The 10,868-nt window shown below is 35.2% G+C and overlaps 1 pseudogene; it reads left to right on the plus strand.

The window, feature by feature from the left end:
* The first annotated feature begins 545 nt into the window (after window positions 1–545).
* Window positions 546–6,366, plus strand: LOC101023135 (annotated as a pseudogene).
* Window positions 6,367–10,868: the final 4,502 nt, after the last annotated feature.

Here is a 10,868-nt window from a genome sequence, read left to right on the forward strand (position 1 = left end):
AAAAGGAAGAAAGCAGCATAGAGAAATACATTCTAAATACATGAGAACTATAATGAGGAGCAAGGATATTGTAATTATAATGAGAATAGATAAGGAAAGTTGAAATGGTGTAAAATTATATGAATTATTTAATTAAGTTTAGCTTAAAGCTGTGTCGTTACATATTTTAAGTTCAGTAAAGGTTTCTCTGTGCATAGTGAACAGTATCTTAACTGGATGTGTAAACAGATTGCAACCTACTCTTGTACCAGTCACCAAGTTTCAGCCAATTAAAGGTGGCCAACTGTTCAAACCATGTTCAAATAAGGCAAACTCCAAGCCTGAACCAATCCAGCAGTTTCTATACCTCACTTCTGTTTTCTGCATGTCACTTTCCTTTTCCTGTTCATAGATCCTCTATGACCTTGGGGCAGTGCTGGAGTACCTCTGAATCTAATCTTGTTTGAAGGCTGCCCGGTTTGTGAATTGTCCTTTGCTCAATTAAACGCTGTAAAATTTAATTGTATGAAGGTTTTTTTCTTTTAACATTATTAATCTGAAACAGGATGGCAGGGTTTAAAGATGGTGGTGGTGATGGTGGCAATGAGGATGATTATTATTATATTGATTGTAATTGCTTGCGTGTGTGTGAGTATGTGTGTATGCTTATGTCTGTGTAGTTATGTGCAGATATGAAGAGAGAAAGAATGGGGAAAGGAAAAGGAAAGAGGAGAGACATAATTTAACAGATGTGTTGTTTTCCGATTGAAGAAAGAAAAACAAGCATTGCTGAGAATGCTGGAAATGGTGGGATTTCTCCTCACTATTTGCTTGGTGTCTCTGCCTCGTATTTCTCAATCTTCACTTTTCAGGGGAATACAAACAGCCAAGACCTGTGGAATTTCCATATGCAGGTACACTCTTCTCTCATTTCTAGTCCTACAATTACAACACTAATTCATATCCTTAGTTTTATCTCACCAGGATTGTTGCAATAGTGTCTTAAATAGTCTCCTTATGTTCAGTCTCTTTTCTCAAAAGCAACACACATGCTGTGTTTTTATTTACTTTGGCTTCTTAAAAGTTTCCCATTCTTAAATGAAACGTGCTTAGGCATTTGAGGAACTCCATCGACTAGCTTATGTGATGCCAATTGTCATTTATTGCCATTTTACACATACTTTGTGTCACTGATTATTTTTGCCACTGACACTGGAATTTTCAGACTATTACTTTTCTGAAACTTCTTATCTCCGCCCATAAAATCTCTTCATTTACCACTGTCTACTAAAAATTATTACAATCACTTATATTTTCAAACAGTGTTTGTCCATCTAGTCTGTGTGAATCTGACCTTAAAATTTTTTCTTCAGATCATAGTTTTATGCAACTAATAATAAGCTAACCTACATAATAACTATATGTGTACTTCTTATTACCTGTCTAAGTCTGATAAGTTACAATTTAAGAGTAGATAAATTTAAATTCTTTTAAAATTATTTTATTAGCCTTTACTGTTGGTAAGGAGTAATTGTAAATATCAGTTTGATCAACTTATACAGATTCATTAAATTTTTAAAAATCTTGAAGATTTTAAAGCAAGTGCTAATTTATACAACTATCAAATAATTGTTTTATTTGGGGGGGGACACAAGATATATTATTCATTTCTTAAATTTTATATATACATTTTGATAACTTTGTAACCTATAAAAAGCAAAATATCAAGTAAGTCCTGACACTATAGCATATTATTACTGTAGAATATAGTTTTACTGTGAGAAATAAACAGAAAGTACGAAAAACACAGAATAACTTAAAAGAATGCTGATATAAATATATTTACAATTTATATTCAAATTCATTTATATTCAAATTCATTTGAATATGGTTTGAACACAGTAACTTAAAAGAATGGTAATATAAACGTATTTACAACTTATAGACTAATCCAATAAAATAGTTAAAAATATTTAAACATAACCTTATCCAATTTTATTTTTTGTAAATGCCAAAGGCTTAGTGTTTCAAATGATCTGCATTTTCAAAGATCAATATTGCCATTTTCAATTTTTTATATTTATCTAAGTTCTAACTATAGTGTATAATATTTACATGTGTTGCAAACACTATTTTAGAAGTTGGAACTTTAAATATCAACTCTGTTATATTATATATTAATAGCAACTAATTCTAGAAGTTCCAAAACTTTTGGAAACTTATTTAGAGATGCATATATTTTTGAAAAAAAATCAGAAAGTTTTAATAAAAACAAAGATTAATTATTGTCTTTTATCTTTTAATGGATTAACAATATATAAATTTTATACTCCTTGGATATTATCTTTCATTCTCATAACAACCTGGGAAATAAAGTATATTATCATTTGTGAATATATTGACATAATAATAATGATAAAACCTAATATTAATTCATAATTTAACATATACCAGCAATTTTACTATGCTTATGACATGAATCACTTATTTAAAACACTCTCTATGTGCTAAAATTAAGCCAATGATAAATATACCCAATAAACAAAGGTCAAGTTTAAAATATAATTTTTTATTTTGAATGCTCTTATTATTCAAAAATTATATTCACAGTTTATATTTTATTACTGCAGAGCAAGCACCATGTTAGGCAGCATATCTTTGATTTCCCCATGAAATTAAATACCCTTGTTCAGAAAACAAATATATATATATATATATTCATTTATATTATATGTGTAGTTCTTGTTCTATTATATATTTAGATAGTTTTCAGTATTTCCCAAATAGGCTTCCAAAATATTAGGTTTATTCCATCATTTTTGTCATAAAATCTTTTTAAAATAATATTTAAGAATGTATCAATGTTAACATTGTCCGATAACGAAACCATTATTAGTTACACAAAAACTTCATGATGATAGCTAAACAAACAGATTCTCCCTAACTGAAGTAAAAACTAATATGCAAATTGATACTAAAGTCAGGAAAGGAAAAGATATGGCTTATGCAAAGGAAATCGATGCTCAAGATGTTTGTAAATCTGTCAGATCAGAAAACAGAACATGCAGCAAACATGAAAATGAACCCCTCTTCTACCTTTTATAGAATATGTTAGTTCACTGATGTGGAACGAACAGTATCTTTAAATTAGTGACATCAATACAAAATAAAAAATTCTGTTGATTATTTTATTTTTAAAATTAAAACGTTGATTAAAAGCATCAATTATTTAAAGCAATAATAAAATTAGTAGACAACACATACAACGTATTTTACAATTGTTACATATCTTATTTAATAAATTTATATGTAATTTACTGTACTAAAGAATGCAGCGCTAAGTGAGAAGTAACTGAAAGAACTAAGATCAAATGTGATAGTTTAGAATAAATATAGATTTGAGGATCTTCAAGTCAACAATAAAGGACCGAGGGTGCCGAGCGTGAGTAGCCTCGTTGATTGACGTGAGTGAATTCAGATACAACTCAAGCTTGCTAGAGGGCTCTTCAAAAATAAAAAACTGATTCCGTGCAAGAGAGCAAAGTTACTGCTGTTTACTGTTCAGAGACTTACAGGTGCTTGCCAGCATTGCAACAGGGACTCATTTATTGAGCAAGACTTATAATTATCTCTTCGTTTGGGAGATCCTAATAAACTGTTACTACAATTTCTCTACTGACTTTCAAAATTTTGAAGTTTGAAAGACACCTTTGCAACTAAAACATCATAAGCCCAGCCAGAAGAGAGAACCTTGTTATAAGGGGTCTGTCCAGTCAAAATGGTCAGCGGAGGGGCCCTTTGAAACCCAGTGGTGACCCTGGGAGGGGGCCAGACACAGCAACAGATTACTTATTTGTGTGAAGTGCCTTATGCTGAAAAACACCAGGACAATCAATAATGGCACCCAGCAGCAAGCACAGTTTAGACCACCACTATTAGATGTGGCGACGACTGGAAAAAGACTTTAAAACTCCCTCCGAAAAATCTAAGAATTAAACCTTCAGATGTGACCTCCACAAAAGAAAATGAGTTTGAAGATTATTGTTTGAAACGGGAGTTATTAATGGGAATTTTTGAAATGGGCTGGGAAAAGCCACTTCCTATTCAGGAGGAGAGCAATCCCATTGCTTTATCTAGTAGGGATCTTAGCTAGAGCAAAAAATGGAACAGGCAAGAGCGGAGCCTACCTCATTCCCTTACTTGAACCGCGAGATCTGAAGAAGCACAATATACAAGAAATGCTGCGTGTTCCAACTAGAGGACTTGCTCTACAGGTCAGTCGCATTTGCATGCAGATCAGGAAACACATGGGAGGGGCGAAAGTGATGGCAACCACAGGAGGAACCAATTTACGAGACGACGTCCTAAGGCTTGATGATACAATGCACGTGGTGATTGCTACCCCTAGGAGAATCCTGGATCTTATTCAGAGAAGAGTCCGGGCATGGTGGCTCACGCCTGTAATCCTGGCACTTTGGGAGGCTGAGGTTGTCAGATCACGAGGTCAAGAGATGGAGACCATCTTGGCCAATGTGGCGAAACCCTGTCTCTACTAAAAATGCAAAAATTGGCTAGGCTGGTGGCATGCGACTGTAGTCCCAGCAGCTCAGCAGGCTGAGGCAGAAGAATTGCTTGAACCCGGGGAGGCAGAAGTTGCAGTGAGCTGAGATTGTGCCACTGCACTCCAGCTTGAGCAGCAGAGGGAGACACCGTCTCAAAAGAAGAAGAAAAAAAAAGAGTAGCAAAGGTTAATCATGTCCAGATGATAGTATTGGATGAGCAGGCAGATAAGTTGCTGTCACAGAATTTTGTGCAGATAAATGGAGGATATTATTCTCATGCTACCTAAAAACAGGAAGATTTTACTATATTCTGCTACTTTTCCTCTTAGTGTACAGAAGTTCATGAATTCCCATTTGCAGAAACCCTATGAGATTAACCTAATGGAGGAACTAACTCTAAAGGGAGTAACCCAGTACTATGCATGCGTAACTGAGCTCCAAAAAGTACACTGCTTAGTGCACTTTTCTCCAGGCTTCAGATAAACCAGTCGATCATTTTCTGTAACTCCTCTCAGCAAGTTGAATTGCTAGCCAAGATTTCTCAACTAGGTTATTCTTGCTTCTATATTCATGCTAAAACGAGGCAGGAACATCAAAAATGTGTATTTCATGATTTCTGAAATGGCTTATGCCACAATCTTGTTTGCACTGATCTGTTTACCCGAGGTGTTGATATACAAGCTGTGAATGTGTTAATAAACTTCGATTTCCCAAAGCTGGCAGAGACCTGTCTCCATCATATTGGAAGATCAGGTCGCTTGGGTCATCCTGGCTTAGCCATCAACTTGATCACATATGATGGTCGCTTCAACCTGAAAAGTATTGAGGAGCAGCTGGGAACAGAAATTAAACCTATTCCAAGCAACATTGACAAGAGCCTGTGTGTGGCAGAATACCACAGTGAGCCTGTAGAAGATGAGAAACCTTAACAAGCATGCTTTGACAAACTACAGAAGGCTCGTTTGGATCTGTGACGCATCGTTTTGAGAAGAATGCTCTTCTCTTTGTGGGTTTTTCATGTTTTATTTTGGAACTATGAAGACTTAAAAGAGCTCAGGCATTTTTTCTTTTTTAACTGGTGATGGGAAAAAGGCTGAAAAGAAGGAATACACCTTTTTGGTTCCACTTGTTTGCACTATGTGCTTACTTAACATTACTTGCACTAACTACTGGTTTTTAAAAAAAATGTTTTCTGGGGAAAGGAGACAAGGAAGTAAAAGAAAGAAGAAAAGGGGAGAAACCCTAAAAAGAGAAGAATCTTAATGAACACACAAGCTTATCTATGATTTCAAAATTCTCCAGTAGCTGACTTGAGTGCATTTCAACTTCTCCAAGTCCTCATTTGCTTTTTTTTTAAAAAAAATTATACTTTAAGTTCTAGGATACATGTGCACAACGTGCAGGTTTGTTACACATATACACCATGGAATATTACTCATCCGATTTTTTAAACCTGAAGAGCTTATTACTTATTTGTGTGAAGTGCCTTATGCTATGAGACCATTCAGAATATCATCTTTTAGACACAGCTCAAGGAATCAACAATAGTAACTCTTTCCTTTTTTCTTTTTCTTTTAAAATATTTTGTCTTTTCATTTTAGTTTCAAGTTGAAGCCTCTTCCCTTTCTACCCAATACTCAATGAGCCCAGGGCTGGAAGATAAAACTCATTAGTAATTTTAGACACCATTTTCTTTCTCTTTATGTGGAGGAGTTGATATACAACTGCAGTTCATCCACACTGTAAATACATGTATTTTAAAAAAACAATCCTGACTGGGCGCAGTGGCTCACGCCTGTAATCCCAACACTTTGGGAGGCCGAGGCAGGCGGATTGCCTGAATTCAGGAGTTTGCAGCCAGCCTGGGCAACATGGTGAAATCCTGTCTCTACTAAAATACAAAAAATTAGCCAGGCATGGCAGCATGTGCCTATAGTCCCAGCTACTTGGGAGGCTGAGGCAGGAGAATTGCTTGAACCCGGCAGGGAGGGGTTGCAGAGAGCCGAGATTGCACCACTGCACTCCAGCCTGGGCAACAGACCGAGACTCTGTCTCAAAAAAATAAAAAATAAAAAATAAATAAACAATCTCAAGTAAAAATTTATTCTGGGCTGAGCAGATAATACATCATCACTCCCAAAGGAAAGAGCAGTCTATCATTGCAGGAGCCATATGACAAGCCTTTGTGCTCTACAGCAGACACTAAAGTCTGGTTTACACACGCCTCCCATAGCAGTATGGCACTTGATGTATAGACATGTGAGGGCCTTGACCCTCTTTCCTCTGTGGCAAAACGTGTTCCGTAGAAAAATGAGTGAGTATATTTGTATAAACTTTGTAAATACGTTCTTTTTCTGGGTTTAGATAGATAGATAGACGGACAGATAGATATTTTGGATGAAGGTTGCTGGGATTAAGGGGATTACAGTGATTATGGGAACAGCTAAAGATGAGAGGGGGCTCAGTGTTACCCAACATAAATTCTAGAAAGTACCTTGGCCTCTTGCTGTAGAGAGCAGATTTCTATGGTTCCCTGTGTTGTCAAAGGGGCCCCAGCAATCTGGGATATGAGAATGTTTGTGGCACACTGTGTCATCTAGTGCCTTTAGAGTGAGTTTTACCGAGAGAGACGAGCTTCAAAACATTGATAATCATATATATATATATATATATATATATATATATATACTAATATATATTTGGGTTGTTATTTTTTTTGAGAAACTCTGATTTTGCTTCTTCTACCTTTCTAAAAGTTTGAGGAATATTTGAAGCTCTGCAAATGGGGGCAAAGATTAATCTGCCTTGCAATGTAAGGAATTATGACAGCAGTGCGGTTGAGCAGTATATATATAAAGCACAGACTTGCATTTCCGGAGATATGAGCCAGTACACCAGCTTTGGTAATGTTAGCAGTTCTGGAGCTTAGTTTTCTCTGGATCATTTTATAAATTATTATTAATAAAAAAATGTGTTGCCCTCTGCCCACCTTGATGCATAAACTTGCAGGAATGGGCAACACAAGGAGCTGTTAACTTTCCTGCTACAAGAAGCTGATTGCCATTCTCTTGCATTTAGCTCACAAATTTGTTGTCTGTTATTTTTGTACTGGCAAATTGCTGGTAAATGCTTTACAATCAATGGTGTTTGTTTAAATTATGCCCTCTAACATGCTTGATATTTATTTTAGTCTTAAGACTGAAAATGGAGTGAGATGAATCAAAACCAGTAAGCTTTTGTGTTTTTTCAACTTTTTGAGAGACGGGTCTCAGCTCTGTCTCAGGCTGGAGTGCAGTGGTGCGATTTCAGCTCACTGCAAGCTCCGCCTCCCAGGTTCACGCCATTCTCCTGCCTCAACCTCCTGAGTAACTGGGACTACAGGCACCCGCCACCACGCCTGGCTAATTGTTTGTATTTTTAGTAGAGACGGGGTTTCACAGTGTTAGCCAGGATGGTCTCGATCTCCTGACCTCGTGATCCACCTGCCTCGGCCTCCCAAAGTGCTGCGATTGCAGGCGTGAGCCACCGAGCCAGGCCATTTTTTTAATGTTTTAATTCCATTATAACCTAGTGTACTAGGTTAATGAGGAGGCATCAGGAAAGAGGTAACAGTAACAGTTTTCCTTATTATGAGGGACTAAAAAAGAAAAAAAAAGAAAAGTCCAGGCTTTGACCTAGTTCTTAGAACATCTTTCCCTTTAACAATTCCTATTAAAGGGTCAAGCACCAAAACTGAACCACTGCCTCTACAAGACCGTGTGCAGTAGTGGTATCCCAGATAGTTTAGGTGCCACTCCTCATTAGAGGTTATACTTCAGTAACACTTTCAATTTGGGGACTTGGTTTAATTTTTTAATTTTTTGGTTTTCTGAGTTTTCTTTAATAGATGTGGGAGGGAGGGTGTTTTGCTCCAAAAGGGAGGGTGTCTGCACTAAGAATTTAGAAACACTTTGGAAGCTCATAACCTCATCAGAAACTGCCTTTAGCCACACTCCTGACCTTCTAGATGAGTAACAAAAAATGAAATAAGTTCTTGGGAATTAAACTATGTTATTTTAATTTGCCAGTTTTTCAACTTTCGAGGTATCTGTAAATTTGTTGTTGTGGAATCATTTTCTTGCCAAATACCTTTATCAAAATTATTGGCCTCATAAGAGCTGAAGTAAGTCAGCTTTTTGGTGAACTTTAGTGGACTTCTGTGAGATTGTAGTTATACTTTATATCTCTAAAGATAGTTTTTTAAAACTCCCAAAGAAAATTTACTCGACTTGCTGATCTAAAAACTCATCTTTCAGGTAAAGAGTTAAGTGTCCAATGGTTGTCACAATTTATAAGGTCAGAGGGAGCCAGCCTGGCACCTGGACTCTGCCCCTCCACAGCTGATAAATTACAAGAGAAGTGCATTTAAAGTCCCAGCTACTGGGGAGGCTGAGGCAGGAGAAGGCGCCAACCCGGGAGGCGGAGCTTGCAGTGAGCCAAGATCTTGCCACTGCACTACAGCCTGGGTGACAGAGCGAGACTCCTTCCCACCTCCCCCCAAAAAAAAAAAAAAAATTCTCCAGTAGACAATGCTGGGCAAGGGAGGGAGTAGGGCTGGGTTATTAAGATACAAGCTGCTGTATTTTAACCATTGGTTGTGGGGGACGGGGTGCCTGGAGAAAACAAAAGTCACTGTTCTCTTTGTTGAAACAAAAGAAAAACATTATTTTTTGTTCAGTAAAAGTGGTAGAGAATTCCAATGTCTCTAGCCACATGGGACCAGTTCTACTAAGAAGTGAACAGTGGGAACTCAGAATTTCAGAAATATTGGGGAAGAGAAAATTGGCTTTTTGTTCATTGGCAGATGTTCCAGTGGGGATCGGTTTTTGTTAGGATGTGTTATGTTGTATGTACACATATATGGACCAGAGTCTGCTGAGTTTATAAGGTGCAAAAAATATGGTAAAATCTTGATTTTTGTTAATTTATCTCAATAAAAGCCCACTGGAACTCCAAAAAAAAAAAAAGAATAAATATAAATAACATTACATAATAAACTGACAATAAATGGCACAGATTTTTTTTAGAGTGAAAATATAAAATACTGTATTTATATTGGTGAAAAAATAAATAAACCAGTAATTTCAATCTTTGTATGAACCTGATTCAGTAAGGCCAGAATATTAAAAAAAAAAAAAAAATCAACAATACAAAACAATATCAATGTTATTTTGAACAGAAAGATATATTAGGGAAGGGAATTTAAATGGAATAATGAGGTTTACAGTAAAGGGCATAATTTGTAATGAATTTATGTGTTCCAATTTTTTATAAATTTGAACAGATGAACCAAAAATTTTTCAACAAACATATTATAAATTCTTGGAATAAACAAATATAACAACAGACTCTGTCTTTATTAGGTCCATTAAATAACAGATAACATGATAAAATTTAACTAACATAGTTTAAAACATCGGTTTTATGTACATATCTAGTTATATATTTACACATGAACTGTATACATATAAACATATGGCATTTGGCATGTAAAAATTATTTTGTATTTAGTTCAACAAGTACCAATATTATGACTGCATTATCTGTTCATCTTGAAATATGACTGTTTATTAATAATAAAATGTTGGCATCATCTCCTTAAAAAAAATGCAATCATGTAAAGATAAAGGCAATATCCAAAATAATTACTGCATTAATCAAGGGCTTATATATCCAAAAAGCAAACGGAAAGATAGCAAAGCAGTACTTAGAGGAAATTTATATATTTTTTAATAAAATGTTAAAAACAATAAGCACTGAAATAGTAAAGCTAAAACATAATAAATAAATATTAGTTCTATAGAAAGAAGGAGATAATACAAATAAAAAGGGACAAATTAAAAACTCAAAAGAGAAAAACAGATTTTTAAATCTAGGGAAATAATATTTTTAAAGATTTTAATGGGAAAAATTTCAACAAGAATGATCAAAGAAAACTAAGAAATGATAATACTTGACATTAGAAAGGAAAAATTACTACAGTCAGAAATATAGAGTGCATTTAAACATTTAGAAAATATTATGAGTATCAGTATGCTAATACTTATAGCGTCTTTATAATTAAACATATTTTAGAAAAATAGAAATATAGGTATGTGCCTCCCAAAAATGTGAATAACTAAATGTGTTCAAGACAGTTTCAAGAAACTCAAATCTCTCAAAATGTCACACTCTTTTCTGTTATTTTCTCCCAAATACCAAGTTCTATGTGTGAGAGTTAATATTTCTATAAGAATTTTTATTTGCCTTTGGCTTTTTTACTGTTTCTCTTTCTGTCATTTAATATTA

The sequence above is a fragment of the Papio anubis genome, chromosome 15 (genome assembly GCF_008728515.1).
Source record: "Papio anubis isolate 15944 chromosome 15, Panubis1.0, whole genome shotgun sequence".
Taxonomy (NCBI): Eukaryota; Metazoa; Chordata; class Mammalia; order Primates; family Cercopithecidae; genus Papio; species Papio anubis.